The 24,830-nt window shown below is 39.5% G+C and overlaps 1 pseudogene; it reads right to left on the reverse strand.

Annotated features, from left to right (window-relative positions):
* Window positions 1-16,601: 16,601 nt before the first annotated feature.
* LOC116630557 lies at window positions 16,602-17,657 on the reverse strand (annotated as a pseudogene).
* Window positions 17,658-24,830: the final 7,173 nt, after the last annotated feature.

Here is a 24,830-nt window from a genome sequence, read left to right on the forward strand (position 1 = left end):
AGGAAGAAAGCAGAGGAAATCTTCACATCAGCTCTTAGGACCAGGAAGGACAGCAGACAGACACATGGGTGTCTGGTGTGGGCTCTCCCCACACGACCCCGGCCGCCTTTCAGGAAGCTGCGCACCGGCCTTCAAACCTGCAGCCGACGACTGTCCACCACTTGAAAAGAGCCTGTAGAACAAACCAGACACAAGATACAGTGAGACGCAGACACCAGGGCATTCAATAGTTAATTTTTAGCAAACCCAAAATTGCATTTCCATCATGTGCAAGCAGTCAGCTGCTATTGTAGGTCACCGAGATACAACGCATTATTTCTACAGTTTGTGGAAAACATTAGGCAGCTGTAATAAAGTCAATGGTATTTCCTTCCTTACTGAAACATGACTTCAGTAAATCCCTGTTTAAATTTTTTCCCCTTTCTAAACATTTCTCTCCATCTGCACGATAAGTCAATAAAAGAAATTAAAAGTTAAAATGCCTAATGAAATTTTATCAGGCATGAAATGGCCTTTAAACCAGAGTTGCCACCCGGGCTTAGATGCATGAAAGCTGACCCGAACTTGAGGGGTTTATAAAAAGCAGGGGGAGGGTAACAGCAAGTTTCAGTGGCCTTTATGTATTGCAGCCACTGAAAAAGAAAATCATTCCAGAGAGGCATTCCATGAAACCGAGACTCGTGGAACAGTTAAGATTTTTACAGGAGCTACATCATTTCTGTAAACCTCTGCGTTCTTTCAGGCCGCCATTCGGTTTTTCTTTATTCACATCTCTGCGCCCACATGCTTATTTTGAAATCAATCTTCATCTGTGTTCCTCTGTCATGAGCCCAGGAAGAGTGGCAGGAAGAAAGCCTGAGAACTTTTTTAAGAAGAAGAAACAGATGGAAAGGGTAGGGGACTTAATTCTTAACCTTCCTTGAGGAAGAGCCTTGGGATCTGCCAGGTAGGCTCAGGAAGGGTTTTAAATAAATGGGCACAGAGGGGGGAAAAATCATTCTCCTTTGTATAAAATTGTTTATTTTGATAATTACTTATCCCCCCATACTTAGGACATAACAGACATCTCATTTTCATAGGAGTCTGAAAATAAAAGAAGCCATTTGATGGGTGTGAGGATGGTTCTCAGACTTATCAACTGAAAACATTAAACTTCTTTAAAAGTAAATCCCAGAGTCTTCCTTCATGCAAAACATCCCCTGAAGTCAAGGAGCATTCCGTCTAAGGAGAGACAGCAGTGGCAGACTCTCATTGGAGAACATATTCAGAACTTTCGAGAAACTTCCTATAGTTTGTAGCCAGAGGGCTGGGTTTCAAAGTGGTTGTCCTTACTGACTGTCTTGGCAGAAGGAAGCTGTTGTCCAGCCCGCAGAACAGGGAGAGGCACTGTCCCTTTCTAATGGCTCTGCAAATCAGCCTGGGATAGTGGTTTTCTCACACTGTGTTCCATTCAGCTGCACTTGAAAAGCCAGCTGTCGGAGTGCTGAGCCCAAGCAATGTGGAAGAGAATCCTTGTCTCTCTCCAGACCCTGGCCATCAGGTAGATAGGGAAGTATGTTTGTAAACTGCTAACAGCATCACAGCACCACCACGATTATGAATGGATCTTACCAGCACCCACCTAAACTGACAGTATTAAATTCCCTTAATTCAGACAAGGTGATACACTTTTCAAATATTTGCACCAATTTCAGTGTCTCCCAAGTTTTTTAAATCATCAAAGAAAGCTGGGTCTGCAAGTCCAGAAAGATGTGTTCAATTTTATTAAAAAAAAAAAAAATCCTGGCTTTCTGTCATAACAAAACAACATGCCCTAAATTTTCCAACTTTTGCCTTCCCAGTCTAACCCCAGAAATCCTATAGTATTAGGGGTTCTATGACACTGAAACACACAAAACACTTCCAGCGATGTACTTGGTAATATTTGGAGGGACAGTTGACTCAGAGAAAAATAGTTGCAGATTCTATGCAACAAGTACGCACAGCTCCAAGGATGAGGAGCACGAGATATTTGCACATATGCACAAAGTCTCCCATGTTTAACAGCCCAGACACCAAACCCCACACAAGGCTGTCACCCATCTGCACCAGACCAGCTTCGAGCAGAATGCCTGAGCTGCTGCCGACTGCGGGGGAGATTCATGACTTACCCTGAAATCTAAGAGGCAGAGGGACAGGTCTGACACAGAGAAACTCTGACTTAGGGAAATGTTTTTTTGGATGGTGTGAAGATAGTTGCAGACTGGGAGGCAACAGTAGGGGCAGAAACAAAACCAAGTCAGACAAACAGTGGAAACAAAAGGGTGATGTTTAGATGTGCGTGGCGTAGAGAAAACTCTTACTCACAAATCCACCATTTCTGTCACATCCTCCACAGGTAGAAACCCCACTAGTAACAGCTGGGCGAAGCCATGTCTTATGGACCAGTTGCTTGTATAATATTGGGGCCTTCTTTCAGGGAAAAAAAAAATTAATACAAAATAATGTATTAATGTGAAAATTTATTTAGAAGGGGCCCTTGGAGGGGAAGAAGGGCCCTGAGGTTTAAGCTTCATTGACTTACCAGTACATCCACCACTGGTAACAGACAAGATGAAGGCTGCATGAACACAGCGGGAGTCAATTGTGCGATGCCCAGACTAATGAGGGGCTATGTCTGCAGGACGAGGTCTGCTACAGTTTTACAAAGATTCAGGTCCTGTTAACATTTCCATATCGTAAGGTTACCTCTTTATCAAGTCTTTCCAACTGACAGGGTGGGGGCACTTAATCTCGAATTTGAGTCCCAGCGGATATCTCAACCTCGGGATTATTTTGATTAGAAGGACATGCAAATTTGGGCTGTTGAGGGCTAGATCATCCAAGCGATCAGAGATTGTCCGAGGTTTCGAGGTGGAGTCTTTCAGGAGATGCTGTATTCTGTGTTCTCCCTCCCTGTAATCTTTTCCCCAAGGATCACAGCATGATCCAAGCAGTCACTTGGGGCTGATACAACTTGTTGTCAGTAAAGTAAGTTGATTCAAAATCAGAGTCAACTTCAAGCAATTTGGAGATCTAAACTAGTCATTTTAAGCATCAAGGTACATTAGCATAATTTAGAAGAGGATATGAATGCAAAACCAATCTAATAAACATTAAAAGGAGAAGTATTACAGATACCATTGGAAATAACTGGTCCTTCATGGATGAAGACACCCAAATATCATTAAAAAAGGATAAAAAATAATGGAAATAATTTTTAAGCAAGACTCCATCAAATCAAATATCTTATTTCATGGTAGAGACAGTCTGATTTTATTAGTCTTAATTTTATTATTTATCTTGGATGAAATCAGTGGAATGTGGGGACCCAGATCCTCCTCCACTCTCAGACCAACTGTGTTTTACTGGTTGATTCCAGGAGGAAAATACAGCTAATTGCTTCTCAATCATTACATTCTACTTTCATTTCTTGACTCAATAGCATTAGCAGTTAGAGAATCCACTCCCCTTCAGTCCAACAGCGGTATGAAAATCTTGGTGCTGCAACTGCCTTTGATATTAATATTCTGAATGACATTTTGTTAACTAGAAAGTGGCAAATAAGCTTTTTCTTTTTTGAGGAAAATTAGATGGAAGGCGCCCCTGGTCCCTAGAGAGGGGTTTTGAGCTGGGTGGGCACGAGTGGAACAGTTAACACCCTTCTACACAAAGCTAGTTGCCTGGAAGTTTAGCCCCCAAAGCTGGTGTAGCCAGTGGTCATTACAATGTTAAAATAGCCATCTCTCTTCCAGAAGGAATTGGGGCATCATTCCAGGGTGACAGAACACATTTCCCACGTTGCAGGAAGAATTGTAAAATTGTCAAAGCTGCTATGACTATTACCTATCAATACATGCCAAGTCTAAACATTTTTTAATTCATTCAACTAACATTTATTGAGGGATTAGTTTATACCAGACACAGGTATGTAGAGATACTCTTGAGGAACTTAAAATACATATTAATTGTATATATCCATGTATTTACCTCTCACATATTTAGCACACAGATACCACACCAGACCTTCTTACACACACACACACACACACACACACAATTGGTTATTTCCAGTGATTTTCACTATCTATTACAAAGCCAAGAACCTCTGAGTCACTTGGGAAGCAGAACATGTCACAAAGTTTAATGAAAAGAAATCATGAGAAGCCTTTGGGCCCCACACAGAACCCATGTGCTCTTACTTCTCTCACAGTTCCAGCAAGCTCGATTATCTCATGTCCAATATAGCAGTTTGCAAAATAAAAGGCCAATACCAAAAGGAGGGGAGGGAAGCTATTAAATGAACACAGGAAGTAAAAAGTACAATAATTTCACACGAGAACAAACACCAGTACATCCTCAATAGTGCCTGAGTTATCAGGCAAGATTAAATCTGTTCAGCATATTCCATTATGAAGACAAGGAAGTGTACAATTCATTTTAGAAAAAATGTTTTGAAGCTGGTACTTTGTTACATTTCTTCAACAGTGTTGCTAAACAAATGAGCTGTTATTATGCAAAGGCATTTGTCACATTTATTAAGTTTTGTCTGTCACTAGTTTGGGGTGAGAAAATTATGGGTAGGAAAATAATTATAGAGTGGGAAGTGTGATATAATATACACTTCTTCCACTATGAAAATGCTCTAGCCAAAAAAAAAAGTTTCTGTCCAAAAGAATCCTTTGGTGACAGAGGGGAGGTTTCGTGCATTCAAAAGACAAGGCCAGGGCTCTGTCTTCAGCATAAATCCCCTTGCTTTGTGACATAATAGTTTGCATGACTAATGTTTTTGATTCCTCATCTCCATGGACTGAATTGGTGCAAGTGATTCTACTTTCCCTGGAATTCCTAAGACTTAAAAGTGAGCTCTTCGCCATTTCAAATGGAACCTGCACAACCTGTTTTGAAAGCCTCTGAAATGAGGCGCCAGGCTCCCATGCGTCAGGAAACCATGGGAGAGCAAGATAACCGGACAGTCTGAACAGTAGAGCTGTTCCGTAATGCTGCCCACTTGCCTCCCACAGTGCTGGATACCTGGTATTAGTGACTCTCCATGACAAATCGCACCATCATGGACATGAAGTGATTCATCTAAGGGGTTCATTCGCAAGAGAATATGAAAGCAAGAACTTATAATGAATTCTTAGGATACTTAAGGCTTAATAGCAACTGATGTAAATTATTATAAGAAGCAAAGGGAGGCTTCCAGAATATGTACAAGTGTTCAGAGTAATTATGTGAGAAAAAGTTCCGCTCTCGGTATTTCCAAATTTGACGACTCTATAAAGAGTATAGTGAAAGCTAAAGGTTGTCCACCATCTGATTTCAAGATTTAGGATAAAGCTGTAATAATTAAGGTAATGTGGTATTTGCATAAGGATAAACAGAAGACTGTCAGAAATAGATCGACACATATACAACTGATTAATTTTTTAAAAAGATATTATTTATTTGAGAGAGAGCAAGAGACAGAGCATGAGTGGGGGGAGGAGCAGAGAGAGGGGGAGAAGCTGAGCAGGGAGCCTGATGCAGGGCTCGATCCCCAGACTCCAGGATCATGATCTGAGCTAATGGCATATGCTTAACTGACTGAGCCACCCAGGTGCCCTTATAACTGATTAATTTTTGACAAAGATTACTCAATGTGGGAAAATAATCTTTTCAATAAATCGTGTAAGAAAAATTTATATCCATTGGCAAAAATCATGAACATTGGTCTTTGCCATCATATACAAAAATTAACTCAAAACGGTTCAAAGAATTAAGCATAGGTGCTAATACTATAAAACTTCTTGGGAAAAAAGAATGGGTGAAAATCTTTATCTTGGGTTAGACAAAGATTTCTTAAGACGTAGATATCATGAACCATGAAGAAAAAAAATTGGTAAATTGGACTTCATTAAGTCACTTCATTAAAGATGCCTCCTCTTTGGGGCACCTGGGTGGCTCAGTTGTTAAGCATCTGCCTTCGGCTCAGGTCATGATCCCAGGGTCCTGGGATCGAGCCCCGCATCGGGCTCCCTGCTCAGCAAGAAACCTGCTTATCCCTCTCCCACTCCCCCTGCTTGTGTTCCCTCTCTCGCTGTCTCTCTCTCTCTGTCAAATAAATAAATAATATCTTTTTAAAAAATGCCTCCTCTTTGAAACACAATGTTAAGGAAACTAAAAAGCAAGACACAGACTGGGAAAAATATTTACAAATTACATATCTGATAAAGAACTTGTATCAGGAGAACCCTCAAAACTTGTAAGAAAGCAAATTACCCAATTTAAAAAAATAGGCAAAAGATTTGAATAGACAATTCACTAAAGAAATATAAATATGGCAAAAAGAAATATAAATATGGCAAATAAGCATAAGAAAAGATGCTCAGTGTCATTAGTCATTGCAAAAATACAAATAGTATCACAAACCAGGATGTGATACCATTACACAACCATCAGAGTGGCTAAAATATTTTTTAAAGATGTATTTATTTATTTATTTATTTGAGAGACAGAGAGAGAGAGAGAGAGAGCACGAGCAGGGGGAGGGGCAGAGGGAGAAGCAGAGAAACAGACTCCCAGCTGAGCAAGGAGCCCAATGCGGGGCTCCACACAGGGCTTGATCTCACAACCTGAGATCATGACCCTGAGATCATGACCTGAGCCGAAAACAAGAGTTGGTTGCTTAATCGACTGAGCCACCCAGACACCCCTAGAGTGGCTAAAATTTTAAAATAGCAAATGTTTAGGCTTTGGAACAACTGCAATTCTCATACAGTGTTGGTGGGAATGTAAAATGACACAGCCATGTTTAAATGAGTTTAGCAGTTAAACATTAAATTTAAGCATAAACTTACCATATAATATAGGAATTCCATTCCCAGGAATTTACTCAAGAGAAATAATGTACCTCCACACAAAAACCTATATACAAATGTCTATAACAGGTTTATGCATAGCCACCAAAAGTTGGAAACAACTTAAATGCTCAACAGCTGGTGAATGGATAAACAAATTTTGGTACCTCCATACAATAGAATACTGCTCTGTAATAAAAAATATCAAACTACTGATGGGCAAAATGGTGTGAGTCTCAAGAACTTTGTGCTGAGTAAAAGCCAGAGGCTTCCTACTATATGATTTCATGCTTCTGAACTTAACCTCTTTAACATAATTAAAATTGCCACACAACACAGACACATTGCAGACTGCAAGGTTTTTGTGTTCATTTTCTTTTTGGTAAAACTCATAGTTGTTGTTTTCTCCTTAATTAAATTGCTTTTCAACGGAAGTTAAAGAGCTTCTCCTGAAAGTCAGCCAAAAGCTTTTTACCCTCAGATGTTCAGAGCTTAAAATTAGTTCTTGGCCAGTTCAAACAGCTTCTCTCCACTTTGAAAATGCCCTGACTTCTACCTTGTTTCTGAGTCTAATCCCATCAAAGAAGACAAATGGGGACAGTATGATCGATAAGGTTTGGGAAGAAAGGAATTTGAGAATTGAGAAGAAAGATGGTAGCTGGTACCAGATTGGAACTTCACAATTTAGAATAGGAAGATCTGGTCTGGTGGTGGTACTTGTCACCCACCAAATCTTCAGTGAACTGTCCATTTCTAGTTAATGTCCTAGGCAATTTAACCCATTTCTACAAGGCATCTAAGCACTTAGTCCTTCTTCAAAGTGGGAGTAGAGGAAAATGAAGGTCACCACTATGGTACAGTCATGTGCAATTACAAAAATAATACAATTTGCTTCTCTAAATTATTTTGAGAATTAAATAAGATATTGAAATACCTTGTGTAATACCAGGCACTCAATATATGTTTACCAAGTTTTTATGTCCTTTAACTTCTTTTAGAAAAAGGGGAATGTTTTTAAAAGATTTATTTATTTGACAGAGAGAAAGAGAGAGAGAGAACAAGTAGGCAGAGAGGCAGGCAGAGGGAGACGGAGAAGCAGGCTCCCTGCGCAGGGAGCCTGATGCGGGGCTCGATCCCAGGACCCTGGGATCATGACCTGAGCCTAAGGCAGCCGCTTAACCGACTGAGCCACCCAGGCACCCCAAGAAAAAGGGGAATATTTTTAGAACTGGAAAGACCTTAGAGGTTATCATGTCCAGTGTTTTAACTTTACAAGTAAGAAAACCAGATTCAATGAGATTAAGTGTATTGCTCAAGCTTACACAGAGTTAGAAGTCCAACTTCCAGTTCACACAGATCCTTTTCCTAAAGCACCTGCCTTCAGTAGTAACGCTGCAAGTAGCAAAGCCTGAGGGAGATCTGAGGGACAAGAGTTTTGCTCTATATTATTTAGGGAGCATGGACTGCTTTGCTTCTGGCTCTATGTTTGCTTTAGCTATTTTCATTTATTCTTTACTTCAAGAATGGGAGGAATGGGAAGCCTTTCTCCTCAGAGATTGCCAGATTTAGCAAATAAAATACAGTACACACGATAAGATTTAGATTTCAGGTAAACAGTGTATAGTTTTTAGTCCCATGAAATATTTAGAACATATTTATACTGGCAACTTATCTGTCAATGCTATTAGGAATCAAACAATATGTTGCTCACAACTGTAAAGATTTTTTTTTTTTTTTTTTTGCCTTAAAGCAAATGAACAATGACAAAATGGTCACCAACCTCATGCATAAATCTTGGCTTCATGACCATTTCCTCCCCATGAACAATTTTTCCTCACCTAGGATCAGGACAACTATGATGAGCAGACTCTGTGGCTGAGGCTGAGTCTGATGAGGATGGTGATGGGGCAAGAAAAAGTTGATGATGTGCCTGAGCAGCAGGGGGAAGACATGTTTTGCCAAACAGGAAGGAGTACATAATTGTAGTCAGACAGACCAGAAGTCAAATCCCTCTCTTACTAGCTGTGTGGCTATAATGACTTTGAGCAACTTACTTAAACTCCACCACACCCACCCAGCCACCCTTGGAGTCCACAAAATAAGGGTACCTTAAGATATTGTGAAGATCAAATATGGTAATAGGAAGAAGGCACTGTGATCACTGTGCCTAGAATATAAAAGCCACTCTTAAAATTACCCTATCTTAAACTGTACATATATGTTTTATATACTTTTCTATGCATTTGGTATAGTTCACAATAAAAAATGTTTAAGCAAAATTGCTAGATTAGAGACAGACTGGTGAGGGTCTTGAATGCCAAAATGTAGAGTTTGGATGCTAAATTTTATCCTGTAGTTATGGAGGAACCATTGCTGTCTGCACAGTACTTGGGGTCCTGAGTCCAGGAACCTCTTTCTAAGTTCCCTTAAAAACTACCTGGAAAATGTTGTAGCATATGATTTCCAAGCACATGTTAACTGACACAGGGTGAACTGACCTGCCTCCTGTAAGCATCTTCTGCTGCTCCATCTGCTCTAATCTTGACAGAGAAGAAAATGAGAAGTTGTACCTCTTCCCATTAGTCTACTTTGTGGTGTATGCGAAATTGACAAGCATCAGATACAACCAGGAATAATTCCTATCCATCACTTATTTATTACCAGAATGGCCCCATCCAAATCAACCAATCCTTTCTGAGGTCTATACAATAGGGATAACATCAGGGTAGGTCTTAGAATTAAGACTCTAGAGATTACCTATTCTAGGAGATGCTTTAGATCTATATTTTTATTTTCCACTTCGTTAGAACACTACCCTTAAGTTATGAGTCATAGATCCCTGGAGTGCTCTTTCTCACACCTAGCATAAAAGTCTGTTGGGCGCCTGGGTGGCTCAGTCAGTTGAGCTTCTGACTCTTGATTTCGGCTTGGGCCATGATCTCAGGGTCATGAGATTGGGCCCCTGCACTGGGCTCCTGCTTGTCAGGGAGTCTGCATGGGATTCTCTCTCCCTGTCCCTCTGCCCCACCCCCAGCTCACATGCTCTCAAAAGGAAGGAAGGAAGGAAGGAAGGAAGAAAGGAAGGAAGGAAGGAAGGAAGGAAGGAAGAAAAAATCTTTAAAAAATGAGTCTTGTGACTCAGTTTCAGAAGACTGTCCAAAACTGAGAACTAATCATTTAGACCAACTTTGTTTAGAAAACTGTTTTACCCAGGGATACCTGGGTGGCTCAGTCGGTTAAGCTTCTGACTCTTGATTTCGGCTCAGGTCATGATCTCAGGGTTGTGAGATTGAGCCCCTGCTGGAACTCTGCGCTGGGTGTGGAGCCTGCTTAGGATTCTCTCTCCCTTTGCCCCTCACCCCCACCCCCATGGGCACACGCTTACTCTCTCTCAAAAAAAAAAGAAAAGAAAGAAAACTGTTTTACCAAAATATCTTAGACAGTTGACACCTGATTGAGTCAGATTCTTACTCAACCTTCCATGTGTGTAGGCTGCAGTCCTAAGGTTCACCCTTCCCTTGCTCATGCCTTTAGAACCTGCAGATGTGTGTTATCTGCTCCTTCTGTTTGGTTAACTTCAAGAGCTTCTAATCTTTTTATAACCAGTTCTGTTGGCTGTTATCTAGATTCCCTGTAGTGCCTTGTCTATTGTACAGTTTAACAGATCTCCACCCTCCTCCCTGGCTATTAGAAGAGCAATATAATTATTTAACAATGTGGTAGAGTCTTCTGTCAGATAAGCTCCTTAATTGGACCTTTATAGCCTTTGCTATTTGTGTGTGTGTGTGTGTGTGTGTGTGTGTGTTTGTGAAAAATATCACCTGAAGGTTTTTCTTAAAGTTGGATTTTTACACAATTTTCTGGGCTAAACACCAAATAAGGGCCCAGAGCACCCTTCTGTCAATAATCCCCCCTCCTCCTCTCTCCATGCTTGGAGAGACAGCTGTTGTTTTCTACAACCTGAAAAAATTAATCAGACCTATTATTTCAGTTTTGCAGCTCTGTGTTATTTTCTCATATAATCTTACCTCTTTTTCTATGCTGGTGTCTTTATCTGTGTGGCTCCAGAGACACTGTAATCTCCAATTCCATACCTCATCACAGGATAACATAGGATACTGGAAAAAGTAATGGGCTTTGGGTCAAGAGAGGTAAGTGTTCATCCAGGCTCTGCCCCTAATGATGTGACCTTGCCAAGGCAGTTAACTGCTTTGGCTTTCAAATTCCTTACTTATAAAATACCTAGAGAACACATATTCTCCTTTAGGTTTGTACTCTGTACACCTTCACCTCTGAAACACCCATCCTCACATTTATGGGTTTTCTGATTCATTCCCAATCACCCAGCAGAGAACTGCTTTTACTTTAGTTCAGTATTTGACTCTTAATTTTGCCAAATTTCTACTCATATGCTTTCTTACTAACTCCAAGTGGCTCAGCTTAAACTTAACATGAAGCATCTCATACATATTTCTAAATATTAGTGATAGATCTGCGAACTATTCTGTCATTTAAAAAAAGTAGTCACAAAATTTTTTAAATAAATAAAAATGTTAGTTATATAAATTTGGAAGTATAATTCATAATTTAAAACTGAAATTGTATATTTCTTGATCAACTTGTGAAGTTATTGACAACATTTTTTCTTAAGAAAAACAGGTGGAGTGATAGAGGAGGGTTAGCTATAAACTAGGTTAGTTATCCTCATTCTATACAGGATGGATTAGGAGGGCAATAACTAGATGTATTATGTTCATGGAAAGGCAAAAAATAAATTCCAAATATGAATTTGAAAACCCTCTCAGTCTCTGGAAAACAGTATGGAGTTTCCTCAAAAAGTCGAAAATAGAGCTACCCTATGACCCAGCAATTGCACTACTGGCTATTTACCCCAAAGATACAAATGTAGTGCTCCGAAGGGGCACATGCACCCCAATGTTTATAGCAGTAATGTCCACAATAGCCAAACTATGGAAAGAGTCTAGATGTCCATCAACAGATGAATGAATAAAGAAGATGTGGTGTATATATACAATGGAATATTATGCAGCCATCAAAAAAAATGAAATCTTGCCATTTGCAATGATGTGGATGGAACTAGAGGGTATTATGCTAAGAGAAGTAAGTCAATCATAGAAAGACAAGTATCATATGATCTCACTGATATGAGGAATTTGAGAAATAAGACAGAGGATCATAGGGGAAGGAAGGGAAAAATGAAACAAGATGAAACCAGAGAGGGAGATAAGCTGTAAGAGACTCTTAATCTCAGGAAACAAACTGAGGGTTGCTGGAGTGGAGGGGGGTGGGAGGGACGGGGTGGCTGGGTGATGGACATTGGGGAGGTTATGTGCTATGGTGAGCACTGTGAATTGTGTAAGGCTGATGAATCACAGACCTGTACCCCTGAAACAAATAATATATTATATGTTAATAAAATTTTTTAAGAAAGAAAGAAAAGAAAACCCTCTCAGTCTTTCTTGAGACTTACAGGGTCTTTTCTCCTCAGAGCCCATCTCTCCCTGGTTGCCATTTCAAGGAGAGCTGATTAGAGTATAGCAATAGAGCTCAGTGTTCCAGGAAACTCCCCAGGGTCTGGGCAGGAGCCTTAAGATAGGAGGTACCTACAACTCGAGTCCAAATCCTTGCTTTATCAGATACCTCCAGCCAGGGTGAGGACCAGCTAACCACAGTGACACGCAGAAAGTAGCCCACAAATTTTACTGACCACAAGCTACACCCAGCTCTGGAATAACAGCCTCCTACCCTCATCCCCTGGTTATTCTAGGGGAAACAAAAAGGAGGGGCATCTTAACTTCCAAGGCGAACCTATGTGAAAATTGAGATAAGTGTGTCCTTGGTGGTGTCTTCCTTTGAATGTAAGTGTATATCATTAAGTTAATCCCTATAAACTTGAGGAGAGGTGATGCAGAAACTCCTTATTGCTCTGGTTGATCTCCTCTCCAGCCCTTCTTTCTTGGCTAGATTCGAGCCCCCTCCATCTCAGTGGCTCACCTGTAGTGCTTGAGGGGTCATCCGGTCTTCAGCCTCACCTGGCCTTCAGGGTCAAAGTGCTCTCCCTAAAAACTATAATTCAACCGGGATTTCCCCTATCCTTCACTCACTCCTGATCACCCTCAGGATTCAGTCAAAGGTCTTCACCATTACCTACCCAAAGTCCTCTATAATCTTGACCCTTCATACTTACCTTGGCTCACTCTACATTCTTCTTCTCCCTCTTGCATAGTAAACTCCAGCAGTGTAGTACTTTTCAAGTACTACTTCAAACTTCTAGTACTCTAGATCTTCTCTTGGATCCTCACCCTCTTGTCCACTTCATTAATTCACATCCAACTCATCTGATAGATATATAGATACAACTTATACACAAACTTCAAAACCCAATTCATAAAAAGTTAATGGGAAAAATAGTATTTTGTTGTTATTTGTAGTTGCAAAAATTCTTACTAGTAATATTCAAGGTTTTTCATGTTTATCAGCCACATACGTTTCTTATTTGAATCATTCTTAACTTCTATCTATTTTTCTATTTTTATAGTATTTTTTTTAAAAGCAATGCATATGAAAAAGTAAAGTAAAATAAAACCAGGGGCGCCTAGGTAGCTCAGTCGGGTAAGCGTCTGCCTTCGGCTCAGGTCATGATCTCTGGACCCTGGGATTGAGCCCCACATCACACCGAGCTCCCTGCTCAGTGGGGAGTCTTCTTCTCCCTGTCCCTCTGCCCCTCCCCGCCTGCTCATGCGCTCTCTCTCTCTCTCAAATTAAAAAAAAAAAAATCTTAAAAAAAATAAAAACAATGCATATGATATTTCTCTACAAAGAAGATCCATTTGTTTGCCATGTATGGACAAAATTTTTCTTCCAACTTATTGTCTTTTAACATCCTATTTCAGTGAATACTTTTATTTCACTGTGAAGAATTTGCTTGTAGTTAAATTCTATCAAAGTTCTATTGCTGATGTTAGCTGCTTTGAATTATTAATTATAACAGTAATAAAGCAATTATTTTCTAATTTTTAATAAATTGATACATGCAATTGACAAGAATAATAACAAAACCCAATTTATAAGTCACAGCCCCAACACAGAGTCAGGGTTCAATAAACCATTGCTGAGTGAAATAATGCACAGAAAGCCAGAATCCAAGTGATGAAGTTACAAGCTTTCTGTTTTTGTTTAAATCCCATCTTTCTTCTGACTTCCATGGCTTCAGAAGTATCAAATACCAGATGCCAAAACAAGTATCTAAGCAAGTGCTATTTTACCTCCAGTTCCTAGTATCTCTCAGAAGATGACTGTGCCATCTGGAAGAGACCTTAAGTTTTCTCCATTCTGGAAGAACACAGGAAGTACAATTTCAACCTTACCTCAGCTGGTCAGCCAAACTGTATGGATATTTTCCTTGTTCTTTTGATTATACTTGGTCCAGAACTTCTAAAGCCATCAGTTACTAGTACCTGCCCCCAGACCTGCTATGATAGTCTGGCCTCTTGAGCATTTACATAGTTAAATTTGGGCGAACTTGGCCAGAATTTTTAGGGCTGTTTCCATCCCACACACTACCAGGACCTAGGTCCTGCATTAGGTCATGACTGGTATCCACACTGAGTGGGGGAAGGAGGTTCAATAGTGGCCTCTGGCCTCAGTTTTCCTCATGTGATAGATTGCTTAAGGTTCTGAATCGTATTTTCCCAATACCTTTCATATAATGTGAAAGATTAGCTTTTCTGGGAGAAATTTAACATCAAAGATATTCACAAATCATACCAAACAATATAGAAAACCTTTTGGATTCCATTTTAAAGATGACACAAAAACATAAAATTCATGCAATTACCGGATATGTGTTGAGCACTTCTCTGGGGATAGAGTAGATCTGGAGATACATAAAGCATGGATACTTGTAATAAGTCATAGTAAATACATATAAAAGATGAAAATAAAAAAGCTAAAACTTTTAAAGTATAATAGCTTAAGAGTCTAAAGTAAAAAAGGCAGCTCAAAAGGATGTAATATAATAGTCTTAAAAGTCACCTTTTTATAAGCAATGCCTTCCCCAATATTCTCCAGCAACATGACATGCTACACTGTTTGGATCTGACCCAAATTCTTATCTCCAGCCCCAGCCTCTCCCCTGAACTCCAGACTCCCTGAGGAATTGAGTCTGTACGCCACCAAATGCTGCCTTCTCCACTCGGGAGCTTAATGGGTTTCTCAAACTTAACACATCCAAAAGGAAACCCCAAATCTCTATCCTAACGCTTGTTCCTCCAGTGACCTCCTTCATCTCCGTTAATGGCTACTGTCATTTTAAGTGCTCCAAAAACAAAACCTTATCCTCTTTCTCTCTAACATCCAGTCCATCACCAAATCCTGTTGCATCTATGTTTAAGGTATACCCATACCTCTCTCCACCTCCATTGTTATCATCCTGGTCCAAGTTATCTTTTTCCTGGACTATTGCAGTCTTCTCTTAACTGATCTTCCTGCTTCTGTCCTTGCCTTCTATAGTCTATTCTTAACGCAGTAATCAGGGTGGTTGCTTTAATATATAAGCCAGGTTATATCACTCCTCTACTCTGACCCCTTCAGTGGTTTTCCACATCACTCAAGGAAATATCCAATGTCTACAGCCTACTATCATCCTCCACCACCTCCCAAACCTATTTTGCTCCTTCTCTGCTTTGTGAAGAACTGCTATGATCTTGATATGTTACTACTTTCTAGAATATAAAGTTAGTCTTCCAACTAAGACTAACCATATAGCACAGAGTTGCATATCAGAACAAGAAATACATGTCAACTGAAACTAACACTCCTGGTATAGGAGGATAAATAAAGTTGTATCTTGTGTTATCCGATAACATACATTCTGCCAAATCAAACTTAACAGGGACCTTCAGAGCCAGATGGGAACAACTCATCAAACTCTGCTATAGCTTTTTGGGGGGTAAGGGACAGAGTCATCATTAATTTATACACACACATACATGTCATTTCTTTTGTATAGTGAAAACATGTAAGATCTAGTCTTTTAGCACTTTGGAAGTATGTAATAGAGCATTGTCTATAATCAGTATGCTATGTGTTAGATCTTCAAAATTCATTCATCTTTTAGTTGCAAGTTTGTATCTTTTATCAACATCTCCCCAGTTCCCCCAGCCCCTGGTAACCATCATTCTACTCTCTGTTTCTACAAATTTGTCTGTTCTACAAGTTCCACATATAAGAGATACCATACAATATTTATCTTTCTTTGGCTTATCTCACTAAGCATAATGCCCTAAAGGTCCATCCATTTTGTAGCTAATGGCAGGATTTTCTTTTTTCTCATGGCTGAATAATATTTCATTGTATATGTACCACATCTTCTTTATCCATTCATCCATTGATAGACATTTAGGTTGTTTCCATATCTTGGCTATTGTGAATAATACTGTAATAAACACAGGAATGCAGATTTCTTTTCTTCTTCTTCTTCTTCTTCTTCTTCTTCTTCTTCTTCTTCTTCTTGGCTGGGTACAGTATACTTTATTGATGGTACATGACAAGGCAGGGTTCCTCAAGTCCCTCCTTTTCTTCAGGGGGTCTGGGATGAAAACTACGGAGATTGGAAGATACTCAGTGTGTTGGAGGATGAGTTGGGGCAAGGACTCCCCAACAGCTGAGGGCCTCTCTCTTCCTCTTACTCTTGCTAGGCTGGTGGTCCCGGGGAGGCTTTTACTCTTTGGAGGCCATGTGGACCATAAGTTTTACCACCTGGTTGCTGTAGCCAAATTCATTGTCATACCAGGAAATGAGCTTGACAAAGTGGTCATTGAGAGCAATGCCAGCCCCAGCATCAAAGGTGGAGGAGTGGCTGTCACTGTTAAAGTTGCAGGAGACAACCTGGTCCTCAGTGTAGCCCAGGAGGCCCTTGATAAAGCCCTGTGGTGCCTGCTTCACCTGATTCTTGATGTCTTCATATTTGGCAGCTTTCTCTAAGCAACAGGTCAGATCCACAACTGACACGTTGGGGGTGGGAACACAGAAGGCCATGCCAGTGAGCTTCGATTCAGCTCAAGGATGACCTTGCCTACAGACTTGGCAGTGCCAGTAGAAGCAGAGATGATGCTCTGGGCAGCCCCTCAGCCATTACACCACAGCTTCCCAGAGGGGCTGTCCATGATCTTCTGGGCGGCACTGATGGCAAGGACTGTAGTCAGAAGTCCTCCCCATGATACCAAAGTTGGCATAGATGACCTTGGCCAGAGGGGCCAAGCAGTTGGTGGTGCAGGAGGCATTGATGATAATCTTGAGGGAGTTGTCATACTTCTCATGGTTCACACCCATCACAGCAGAAGGGGCAGAGATGGTGACCCTCTTAACACCATGCTTCAAGTGAACCCCAGCCTTCTCCATGGTTGTGAAGACCCCAGTGGACCCCACAACATACTCGGCACCAGCATCACCCCATTTGATGTTGGCAGGATCTCACTCCTGGAAGAAGGAGATGGGCTTTCCATTGATAACGTTCCTGTTCTCAGCCTTGACTGTGCCATGGAACCTGCCATGAGCGGAATCATACTAGAATGTGTAGACCATGTAGTTGAGGTTAATGAAAGGGTCATTGATGGTGACAATATCCACTCTGCCAGAGTTAAAAGCAGCTCTGGTGACCAGGCGCACAATATGGCCAAATCCATTTACTCCAATCTTCACCACCGTATCTTGGGGATGTGGCTGGTACTGCACCAGAAGATGCGGCTATCTGTCAAACAGGGAGGAGCAAAGAGCCCAGATATCTTTTCAAAATCCTGTTTTCATTTCCTTTGGATACATACCCAAGAATGGGATGGCTGGATCATATGGTAGTTGTATTTTTATTTATTTATTTTTAGAGAGAGCGAGCATGAGTAGGGAGGGGCAGCGGTAGAGGAAGAGAGAGAATCCCAAGCAGGCTCCAAGCCCATCACAGAGCCTGATGCTGGGCTCTATCTCATGACCCGGAGATCTTGACCTGAGCCAAAATCAAGAGTGGGCCACTCAACCAACTGAGCCACTCAGGCACCCCTGGTAGTTGTATCTTTAATTTTTTGAGGAACCTCAATAATATTCTCTACAGTGACTTAACCAATTATATTCCCACCAATAGTGCACAAAGTTTTCTTTTCCTCCACATCCTCGCCAACACTTGTTAACTCGTCTTTCTGGTGATAGCCATTCTAACAGGTGTGTGGTGATTTTTTAATGTGGTTTTGATTTGCATTTCCCCGATAATTAGTGATGTTGAACATTCTTTCATGTACCTGTTGACCATTTGGATGTCTTCTCTGGAAAAATATCTACTAAGGTCCTCTGCCTATTTTTAATCAGGTTATTCGTTTTTTGTTGTTTTTATTGAGTTGCATGAGTTCTTTATATATTTTAGATATTAACCTTCTACCCAATATGTAGTTTGCAAGTATTTTCTCAGTTCTATAGATTGCCTTTTAATTTTACTATTTTTTTTTTCTGTGCAGAAGTTTTTAGTTTGATGTAGTCCCACTTGTTGATTTTTGTTTAGATTGCTTGTGCTTTTGATATCATGTCCAAAAACTTATTGCCAAAACCAATGTCAAGGAGATTTTTCCCTGTTTTCTTCTAGGAGTTTTACATACCAGGTCTTTCTTAGGCTTAAGTCTTTAATCTACTTCAAGTTAATTTTTATGAGTGGTATTAAGATAAGGATACATACTTTCCTTTTATCTTCCTTTTCTATAATCCTTCCTTCTCCTTGCCTCCTTCCTTCCTTCCTACACTCCCTCTCTCCCACTCATTTTCTTGTTCTTGTTCTTCTTGTTCTTCTTCTGTTTATAAAGTTTTCTTTTTGTCTTTAAATCAAAACCGTGTGTGTGTGTGTGTGTGTGTGTGTGTGCGCGCGCGCATTTGTGTGTTGGGGGGTAGGCTTTTTAAAGGGGTTTTCCAGTATTTACTTTATGAAAAATTTTTTAAGTTTTTCTCTAACTTTTAATGAAAGCCAAATGTTAGAAATAGTAATTAAAATGTTTACATTGAAGTAGATTGCTAGATCTGCAGTGTAGCCAAGCCTGGCAGGTTTTGATAAATTAGAATGAGCCACACAGGCTGGTCTTTTTTTTTTTTGCTAAAATGCCACAGTGTCCAGAAAGCAATTCCACCCCACACACCACCCTTATTTCAGATCAGATGAACTGAGCAAAGAAAATGCCTCCCAACATGGCAAATTACCCACTGTATCAAAAGAAACCGGAAGATGTTATCAATGAGACGGATGGCTTTAGAGAGCATGAACATCAGGATTTGATGTAAAGTGTGATCTTTGGGCTTTTACCAAACCGCCATTCATTAGGGGAAACATCATTCCAGGTCATTCATGTGACTGTCATTATACCTTGATCAGTCCAGTTTCCAAGGACACATTTCAGAAAATAAAAACAGAAAGGGAGGCAAGGAACCTTTCCTAGCTTCATTTCCCATAAATGCCCTATGTAAAAAGCTTTCCCAGACCCCCAGAAGCACTTGTTTCATATGCTCCTGAGTGAATAAACCTTCTGTAGCCTGGAAACATATCATTTTGAAAAGTTTCCACACTTTCTGGTGCCACAGACTTCTGGCAAAATATCTATGGAGCCTTCACATAACCCCCCATGCAGCACTGCCTTCTTAATGAAATAAAGGAATTGCCAGTGAGCAAACCTTGCTGATTGCCTTCCATATTTAAATCAGACCTTCTGATCAAGGAATAAATCATTCCACACTTCCCCAGAATTTGTAATGTGTTGAGAAATTATCATGTAGATCTGTGGTCCTTAACACTGGCCACACACCGAGATTATCTGGAGAGCTTTGAAAAATTTGTTGTCTCGGAAGGACAGGTCATCAGTATTTATTGAAAGCATTCACACACACTCCCTCCCACTAATTCTGATAGATAGCTGGACTAAGAAACGCTGGCTATTGAAGGATTTCTAATATTTAGAACTCTGTGTTTTCATTGTTGTGAGATCTTCTTTGCTGTCGCCCACTAACGTAACTAACTTAAGCCTCTCATTTGGCCAAATCAGTTTCATTATGTATGGTAGGGTCAGAAACTTGAAACTATTGTTTTTCTTTTTTTTTTTTTTTTTTTTTTTAAATTTTTTTTTTTTTTTTTTAAAGATTTTTATTTATTTGACAGAGAGACAGCGAGAGAGGGAACACAAGCAGGGGGAGTGGGAGAGGGAGAAGCAGGCTCCCCACGGAGCAGGGAGCCCAATGCGGGGCTCGATCCCAGGACCCTGGGATCATGACCTGAGCCGAAGGCAGACGCTTAACGACTGAGCCACCCAGGCGCCCCGAAACTATTGTTTTTCAAGTGATCTTTAGGTATACATGTCATTACCGTGTCTGTGGAATGTTCTAAGTTTCTCTAGTGGTAGCCAGGTTCTTCAAAAGAAAGAGATATAACTTGATTATTTTGGAAATATTCAGTAAGTCCAGGTGTTAATATATAAATAGTTTTCAAGTCCATGTTTAGCACCTTAAAAATCTATCATTCATTGCATAAAAAAACCAAAAATGGCCAAAGACTCATTCTCAGATATTAGAGGGCTTCTTCTCTCAAGGAAACTCAGTGAGAAAAACACAGGTTTTAGTTTGGTTTACATAAATATGTGTGTGTGTGTGTGTGTGTGTGTATGTGTGTGATTTAGATTTTGTTAAAAAGAAAAAAAAAGCAGTATCAGCAATATTGTCCACACTTTCATAAACATGAAAAAATATATAGCCTTATGCAGGTAAGAGTCATACAAATGAAATGTGTCTTAATGCTGCTTCTGCTGCATTTGGGGCAGATTAATTAAATAAACCGTGCCGATCCATTAATGCTTAAGCAAACCAAAAAATGATGCTCTCCCCCACAATAATCATAATCCTTTTCAAATTCCATCTGAAAAGCTATAAGAGAAAAATTTTAAAGGCAAATTTTTTAATGAAATAAAAGGTTTTTGTTTTTTTGTAAAGATTCCCACGGTCTGAGTTTTGCTGATTGCACACTCATGATGTAGTTCAACATTTTCTCTGCCCTCCATATTTCCGCAAATTGGAAGCTGAATCCAGAGGCTTGATCAGACTCAGGTTGTACACCTTTGGCAAGTTCATAGGTGGTGATATATTCTTTTATCAGGAGGCACGTGATGTAACTCTTTCTGTGATGTAAGTAGCCTTTTGATTCTTGATGCCTAGATACATGAATTGATTAGGGATTGAAAGATGATGATATTCTACCTTTATCATCTTTTACATTTATTGGCTGGAATACTTATATAAAGAAATACTTCTTTCATCTACTTTAGATTACTCAGTAGTAAAATTCATACAGAAAAGACAGGGTAATTGCTTGATTCTTTCCTCTTACTTACCAGTGTTCAAAATAATTAATTGACTCTTTATCATCATTTAAAGGTGACTAATTAGGGGTTTTGTTCAGATTATTATGAACCCATGAATTTAAACATATTTGATGGTTCTGGCTGTTTTTATCAGACTGCTCCCATGTGTATCAAGCTACCCATCCAGTGTTTTAAAGACAATGATTGATACCTATGCCAGATACGTATTTATTTATTATGTCTTTTCTTGTATGTACCATCAAAAGGTTGGAGTTGGATAGATTTGCTAATCCTTGATAACACAACTTTGATAAAACCTAGTTTTATGAACCTGTCCTTCTCATTTGTGCTAAATAAAATGACAACTCTTCCAAATACTGGAAAACATACAATATCACAAATCCATTCTAAGTTGGCCATTCTCTAAAAAAATACACATAATTTTCAACTTCACTCAAGTAAGTAAATAAGTCAATTATCAGTTAATTAATTAATCTTAGTGCCTGAGAGTCATGGAAAGAGAAATATGAGCCATTCAACCAGCAGAGGGAGTACAAGTTAACTGACAAATCCAACCTCCCAAACTCTGCTTTCCTATTGGTGAACTCACTGATAATGTTTTGGAGAGAAGGAAGATACCAGGAACAAGACAGGACATATCTGTGCTTCCCTGCTCTCTGTTGAATGCAAAGAAACAACACTGATTCTTAATGAAGGGAAAATACAACAATAAGGGGAAAAAAGTATTCCCCTGAATTTCATCAGAGCCTTCTTTCTCAGAATTCATTGCCTATATCATCATTGCCTATAGCCTGATTGATAACTGTCTTGGTGGATTAAAAAGGAGGAAGATATGATTACCTCTCTCTTTGTAAATTTAAACAATAGAGGCATCCAGAGGTGATATGAATTCTCTATGGTCACATCAATTCAGAAGTAGAGGCAAAATTTAATATAAATCATCCAAGTCCCATCCCAGCTTTTCTCATGGGGCGTTAATCAATGACAACTATTTTAAAGGGAAAGAAGTTACAAAAATATTTTGCAGATTTTCTACTTCCCTCTGCTAATAATGATCCAGTCAAGGCAAGAATAAGAGCTTGAGAATATAGAACACAAGAGCGCTCCCTGATTTCTTTGCAAATTTTCCTCTGGGGTTGGTGCGTTAATTTCTAATCAGTCTGAGTCAATAACATATGGTTGTCAGTGCCATTGTTGACTCTCAGGATTTCTTGTCTCAGTCCCATAGATCCTAAAGCTTGGGGCTTGGGGTCACTGGCAGGGGTTTCGATTTGGGGCTTTCTGTGTTTACACAATAGGGCAAGTCAATATCTCTCCTGTATCAGTGAATTCTGGACTAAACGGATCTATCAAGCATTGTAGACAAATGAAGACCTTTAGGGATGGAAAGAAGGCTCTCTGGAAGTCTCCTCTGCTTTTACATTTCATTGAATCCACAGACTCTCACTTGCTCCCCACAGAGATCTGAATGCAGCTGAATAAGAAAGGAAGAAAAGTCTCATGAGAAGAATGGAATGCTCTTACAATATTTTTAGGCTGCAGTGTATACTGAATTCCATTCACACGGTCCTGCAGGAGGTTTGGCCCATCTTCACAGAGCATGCCACAACTCCTGCTTATTGCAACAGATATGTACATTTCTCAAGGACTAACAATAATTAAAGAAAAAACAAACTGGGAGGTTCTTTGCATAGGATTGTTGAGGCAGGCTTTCCCTTTTTTCTTTTGTTGATACCTGTTTTATAAAAAAGGATGATAAAGCGGTGTTGGAAAGTTCAAATTTCTCTCCAACTTGATGGACTCCTAATTGTATACCTAATTCAAACCAATTTTGGAGATAATGGGGCTACTTCTAACTTTCCAAGAAGCTAATAAAAAGACTAAGAAGTTTTTGAAAAATCGACCATCATTTTTAAAGAAATAAAATTAATGTGGAAATAACTTTTTTATGAAAAAAATGAAAATTTTTCCATGGAGACACAGGTTGAATAAATGAGGACTTCTTGGTGGAGGCCATAAATGAATGAGTTCCATTCTTGCTTTCATTGAACTCAGAGGGTGCAGGTTTCTACTTGCATGTTCATTTGCCTTTATTCTGTGAATCTAATTTGTCTATTCCACATCAACAGACAGCAGGGCCTCCTGAAGTCCATTCCTTCCCAGCCCAGGAGCCTTCAAACTAGAGGCAAGACTTTAATCACTTCCAAGTGTTCTAAGACACCCAAGTCTGTGTTAAGCTCATTTAGCTGTGTGAAATACTGAGTTAATGAAGTCAAAGTCATTGGTTCAGCTATACATAAGATGATTCTGCTAATCTTGTCCTCCTATGTGTCAAATAAACACATTATTACCAAACATACCTATCCCCCCTGGCATTGTATATCCATTACTCACTAAGAGGAGAGGATAGGTAGATATGGATGTAGAGAGATTGTACTAAACTTGTCTCAGCCATTTATAGCTGTGTGAACTTATGTAGATTTTTTGATGCTTCTGTTTCCTCACCATAAAATAGGGATAATAATAGCAACTACCTCATAGGGTTGTTGTAAGGATTTAGTAGATTATTCATGTTATGTGTTTAACACAAAGATAGGTACATAGAAAATGCTCAATAAATGTTATTTTAATTTCAATTTAATGCTGTTGGTATTGTTGTTGTTATTACTGTTATTCTTGTTGGACATTTTAAAGCCTGAGTTCCAATGTGCTAATTGTCCATAAGTACATATATGTTATTATATGTATATTATAGCTCAAGTTCCTTTAGCATTAGTACATCCTGGCTTTAAAACTCAGATCCACAAGGTACACAGAATCCAGAGAAGGCCATACACATTCACGAAAGCACAAGAGAGGCAGTAAACCTCTACTGTCAGAACCACTTCACATATCACACACTTAAATCAACTAACAAAGCTGACCAGCAAGTAACTCACTGGTGCTCACTATGACTTTTCAATCTACTGAGGATGTCTTCTAGTGATGAAGCTTAAACAGATATTTAGTAATGAGGAGTGTGGGTATAAATAGAGACATGAAAAATATGGTCTCCCCTCCTAACAAATCCAGAGTACAGCCATTTATCTGTTTTGCCTTTTGGGAGAAAAAAAGAAATGAATTAGAAGAGTTTTCTGTTTTGTTTTCATTTGTCCTCTTTTAAAAATAAAACATGACATTAGTTCTAGAAGTCACAAAAGTCCAACAAGGGAATGAATAATTCCCTGATGGTTTAGAGAAGTATCAATATCTATTTTAGATCATCCCCATACCATTTTCAAGTGCACATCTACACAACTTAATTGTAGTCAATAATTGTTCACTCTTCTTTAGCTTGGGTGTGTAGCCTAGCTGAGAAGTGCCTCTTTAAGATAGATGGAAAAAGAGAATATTCCAAGTACTTGTTTACACTGTAGTAGAAGCAGTGACAAAAGGGGAGCAGTCATGAATACTATTAAAAATACCAATTTCTAGACAACTCCTCCTCTAAGTGATTCTGATTCAATAAGAATGGGGGAGCACCCAGGAATCTGTTTTCAACACTTGTTCTGTGATTCTC

This window comes from Phoca vitulina, unplaced genomic scaffold, assembly GCF_004348235.1.
Source record: "Phoca vitulina isolate PV1807 unplaced genomic scaffold, GSC_HSeal_1.0 scaffold4, whole genome shotgun sequence".
In the NCBI taxonomy this organism is placed as follows: Eukaryota; Metazoa; Chordata; class Mammalia; order Carnivora; family Phocidae; genus Phoca; species Phoca vitulina.